This window comes from Olea europaea, chromosome 15 (assembly GCF_002742605.1).
Source record: "Olea europaea var. sylvestris chromosome 15, O_europaea_v1, whole genome shotgun sequence".
Lineage (NCBI taxonomy): Eukaryota > Viridiplantae > Streptophyta > Magnoliopsida > Lamiales > Oleaceae > Olea > Olea europaea.
In genome coordinates, this window is record NC_036251.1 from 5,809,292 (window position 1) to 5,815,341 (window position 6,050).

A 6,050-nucleotide genomic window follows, 5' to 3' on the forward strand; every position below is an offset into this window, starting at 1 on the left:
AGGTTTATTTGATTTTGGGGGGTTTAAAATTTTTTTTTTTTTTTTTTTTTTTAGAAATATCATAATGACATAATATTTTCAATAAATATTATCTATATATAAATATGAAAAAATTACCTCAAACACCACATTTAACTTTCAATTTCAAAAAAGCAAATACTAATAATTTTTCAAAAATTAGTTATATCCACTCCACCCCACCTCACCTATTATTTACTTCATTTCTCGCCCCCGGAACATAGCCCAGTAGTGCAAAGGACAGGAATGAGATTGTCCCACGCCTTGCTGACAGCCGCAGTGTGGGGGTTCGATTCTTGAGACATAGAATTGAACTCCTTGTAAGCGCAGTGTACAAGCAGCTCTTATTCCCTAGTCTGTTGGGGCACATCTCACGATTTACCTCTCTCACAAAACTCTAGGAGAGAAGCGGTGGGGGCCTTCAAGGTTGGGATTCAACCTTTTTCTTTTTACTTCATTTCTCCCCCAAATCCACACTCCAATACCTCTCCACCTTCAAGAACTCATGAGCCACCATCACCACCACTCTAACCACCGCCATCGAAAATGCTAATTCATTCCCACCATCATCAGTACTTTAGCACGCCTTCCCTATGCCATCCGTCCTAGACACGTTCACCCTAACCCAATTTTCTCTACTTTCCTCTCCCCTAAGTTCAATCTTCCCCAATTATCCTTCGTTGTTCTATCCTCCAACTTTATTGCTTCCCGTATGGAAAAGCTCTAGGAAGGCCTCCACCTCCTAATAGCTAGATCCACCATGAGGTCCTCTCCCACCACTAGGACCTTATCAACTAACTCTCCCCCTCAAAGCCACTCAATCCTCCCCTCTTCGCTCTCTCTCTCTCTCTCTCTCTCTCTCTCTCTCTCTCTATCATGTTGTCATTGTTAATCACATGTACATGACAGCGATTGATTATTGGACCGTGCTACACGTAAATAATGGTTTACCTAACCGTTTACACCCTACTCACACCATCAAGGTGGGGACCATGGCTCAACATTATTAAATACACGCGGGGCCCGCGTGTTTGTGAGAGGGGGTAAATGCTTCGGTAAACCCCCCTCGGTACAAAAAGAATAATCCTTGATTTTTACCCCCCAATGGTGACTGTAGATCTGACTACTATGAGGTGGGATGTTGTGAGGTGGCTGTACTATTCCAATTTGATCGTGTTAGGGGCGAGTATGGACTTTGACGGTACAAAATCATTATGTAGATCAACCTCCGAGGCCTGTACGTACATGCGGAGCCAGTATGTGAAAATTGAGGGAAGCCCCCTCGAGGGATGCAAGAGCAGAGCCCACAGACCAAAAATTCATTAAGGATGGTTTAAAAAATTTACACTTATAGTCGTGATATATTTAATTAAATTATACATCACATAATTTTATCACAAGAGACAAAATGTGATCATATGATTTTTGATTTTTTTCACAAATTTATTATTTTTGAAATTATATTTCGAAACGTGTGTACAAGTATTTTCTTTACAAATCCTCGGGCTAAAACCTTAGCCCAACAATAAATGTTCTTTGCGCAGGTTGAATGGGCTAGGCGGGCCACAAGCCCAAGGGTACTTCCAGGTGATAGAACACAGTAATTTGAATATAAAAATACAAATAAATTATAATGATCTCGTTAAAAGGAAAAATAAATAAATAAATAGACTTGAAAAATAAATATTATCCTATTATTAAAAAATTTATTATGCGAATTTAAGATGAAGAAAGAAAGAGAAGAAAAAGGACGGTTAATTCATTAAAATTACAAATATAAATTAGCAGTAATATAGTAAAAATTTTCTGAATTAGTTGGTCAATAAGATAGAAATAAATAAAAATAATAATAATAATAATAATAATAATAATAATAATAATAATAATAATAATAATAATAATAAAGAACGGCTTTCATTTCTTAAATCTTCAAATATTGGAAAAGTCAATTAGTTTTCAAACTTCCAATTATTCAAATCGTAATATTTAGATTTGAATTTCTTGATCCCTTTTAGTATTACTTAAAGCACTTTATGAATATATCTTCTCAAATACTGATAATTGGAACCGTATAACTATATATTTTTTAAGTCGTATGATAACTTAACCTCTTAGTATGTTCAATAAAAGGTTAAAAACTATTAAGAAGCATCCAGAACTTTTCAATAATAATAATAATAAAAAATTAAAGAACGGTTTACAACTATTACTAACTTAGCCTCTGTTTGGTTCAACTTAAAATTTGGATTAAAATCTCATTTTATGAGATCCAGAACTTTTCAATTAGACTTTCTACCAACTTTTAACAAAATTTACTAAAGATATGATTTTTATATAAACCAAACGGGGACTTATAATCCACAAATTTCATGGTACATGTTGCCGCTCAAAAATGGCATGAGCAAATTTCGGGTCCACACGCGTCCATGCGGGTCGATTTCGGTGTGTTAAGATTGCTTGTCCGATTAAGCGGTGAAATTGAACACAGCGAATACACTTTCGATGAGCGACTAAACAGTTCGAACTTCGGCTAAAGTGATCGGAAAATTTGAAGATGTGCGAATATAATTTCAACTTGAAATACTCAAAACAATCGCATGTGAATAGAAAGGAAAGGAAAACAATAAGAGATCCAATGGTTTGAAATGTACGGAGTAGTGTTTATTTTCCCCTCCAAAATGTGCAAAAAATTAATATACCCGTTCCTTACTTTTTTTCCCGAGTGTTCTCCCATTTTTCTCTTTCTATATAGGTATTGTTTCTTTTGTTCCATACCTCTCCTTTCTCTCTGGCAGAACAACCTCCTCGTTGTTTGTGAGGAGTTGGCCAATTGACATTGCATATGTCCTAGCAGTTCTTGCATTGCAACATTTGTCGGGAGATGGCCCTCTTGTTTGTGGCGACGGTGACCAACTCCCTAGCGATCTTCGCTGCTAGCCTAGTTTGTTCCTCGAGCCACCTCTTCGGTGGCAAACTGCTGGAGCAGCTAGCAATGGCTCTTGGATTATTGGGGCGATTTGTGAGGACGCTTCCTCGTCGAGGCTTTCTTTAGTCTGTCTAGGTGCAATTTCTTCCTCTGTCGAACTCATGGCTGCACCTCCTCGACAGATATCCACTTTTTGGCTCTGTTTCTGGGATTGCTTTCCTTTACTCAAGGATTTAACAAAGTTCCTTTTGAGTTGCCTCTTTCAGCACCTCGGCTATGCCCTGTATCACTCTTTTTCAAGAACGCAACCTTTTATTCAAAGGCTTTACTTCATGGGGTGCTCATAGTTTAGCTATTCCAAGCATCCCACAGACGGTGCCTATTGTTAATAATTATAAACGACGCTGCCAATAAGGTCCACATGGAAGTCTTATGTTTATACATGTGGCATTGGTGTCAACTGAAGCAAGAAGTCATGGGAGTAAATGTTCGAGGCTGTTGCATTAAGTGTCGAGGTCGTTTCATTAGGAATGGTCGAAGTGGTCCTAGCCTTATACTTCCGAGGCTTCTTGTTGTCGAACTTCTTAGGCTTCCAAAGTCCTAAACAGTCAAAAGAAGATCTAATGAGCATATCTCTAGAGTTTATTGATGCGACGTTCACCATTTAATAGATATCAAGGATATCAGTCTAAGGTTGTAGGGTGACTGACATTTTGTCAAAAGTCTTTCAATGTAATTAATGTGAGATAGAGTTGATGTGATATCGAAGGTTAGCAGATCAGGCCACGTGGATCGGATTCAATGGTGACTACATCGGCTTGATCACTATAAATAGACAATTCTTGTATCCTTTTAGAAGATGAATCTTTGGACAAAAAGAGAGCATAATATACTTCTCCATGCATAGTTGTTCATTGTTTCTATCTTCTTCTTCCACAAATATAAGTATATACAGTCAATACACTGCAAAACACGTCCACGTGTACGTTACCTTCAAACAACACCAATTGACCATTTTCGGAGGTCAACAATACACATTACTCCTCTTCATTATAATTTCTTCCAAACAAGCATATGGTCTTGTTTGTGGAGCTGGATTTGTGTCTTGGTTGAGTTCTATTTTTAGTTTTGAAGTTTGTGGATTGAATTTAGCCATTGCTATAAATAGCAATACGTACTAGTCTTTTGAAGAACAAGAAGCTCATTTAACGGAGAAACAGGATGGCTCTTGACCGAAAAGACTATTTCTACATGAGGAGGTCTGTGTGAGGACTGAAAGAATACGTCTTGATTGCGCACTAGAGCCTTAGGTTGGGAGCTATTCATACAAATAAGCCAAATTAAATTGACTAATAAAGTTTAGTGGTCCACATATGGGGCATGGGACTCTCTCTGTTACAATTTTCAACTCTTGCTTTTGTCACATCCTAATACGACGAATTAATACTTGTCTCTTTTCTTGTTTGGAATTTTTCATAAATAGAAAAACTTGAAGTGGGAAAATTACTCCATTGGTCCTTGACCTATTACTTTATAATTTTCCTTCGGAGCACATTTTCTCGCAATGTGGTCTTCAACTTTTACATTTGCGGTCATTGTTAGTCCTTGGTGTCACTCTTCTTGTCAAGTAACAACACACGTACGTTTACGTTGAGTTAAAATATATTGTTCCCATTATATATCAACACGTCAACTCTCCAAGTTTACATTTAAGTAAATCGTTAGTCTCATTGTTACTTTTTCATCAAAAGCTCATCAACAACACATGTACATCGAGTTATAAAATAGTGTCCGTCCACTATAAATTGAACATATCAACACGTCAATTCTCGTTAGTCAAGGAAAAAATGCAATTTCAAATGTAAGGGGCGCACGCTCACACATATCTAAAAATACTTTTGAAAAATTAATTTTCCAATAAAAATTAAAGTAACTTTTTTAAAATACTCGAAGCAAAAACAAAAATAGAAGTAAAAAACCATACTAAACAAGCTCCTAATGAATTAGACAAGCAAATAGACAACTAAACTCTCAACTCCGTGCACGTAAAAACACCCCACCCCACCCCACATAAAAAAGTACATTGTATTTAATTATGAAGAACAAGGGCTGACTCCATCTCTGTCGGTCATCCTCTCGATGTCTTCATTAGTGTTAGTGTGAAAGGACACGGCAAACGAGGGTCCCTTAAATAATTCAATATGCCATTTTTTTATTTGATTTATTTCTTTTCTTTTTCTATCATCGGGCAGCACAATTCCTCAACTACTCCTCTGACTCATCTGTATGTCTTCATCAAGATTTTTGATACCCTTTTATAAAAAATGTTATTTGTACATATTTTTAACAAACAGGATTACAGATGTTAAGATGATAAGATTTTACTGGCTGATTTAACTTTGTTTTTGGTCCAAAATGATGCGAAATTATATATATATATATATAAACATGGCTGCAGAATCATCTACAATGTCAAATGTTTCATTATGTGTGTGTCTCCTACATTAACCTTTCATTATTCATTGTGTTTGTGTGTATTTTGTACAGTATTAGAATGCGTGGACATGGGAGACTATGACACAATCATTCATTGTTAGGCAAAATCCAATGGTCTTTTAATTTGTTGTTTTGAACAATCTGGGTAGTTATCGTTGTAAGGATGACGAAAATATATCGACAAGATTGATCTGAATTGTACTAAAGAATAATCAACATATAAATGGTTGAAGTAATTATCTTAATATAGTCGAACTAAATGAAACGTCAATGTTAAATATGTTACTAAAGTCTATTGACTTCAAGCAAATAATTCAACTCTCCTGAAATAAAACGAATATCTGGATTCCGAGTTGGTAATCTCCACCGCATTACCCTTTCTATCCACTTGTAATTTCTGGTAAATATTGAAGGGTAGCGGGTTCCTCCGTCATCCAAAAAAGTGGAATGCTGCCAAACCTGTTATTTATCCCATCTCTAGTTGATGTTCGATTGCACTTTCTCAACAATAGTGGTATTAGAGCACTCCTAACGAGGACCATATATGTAGGAGCCCAAGTACCAAATTCAACTTCAAGTTATATGGCCGAAAATAACTGGTATATATATT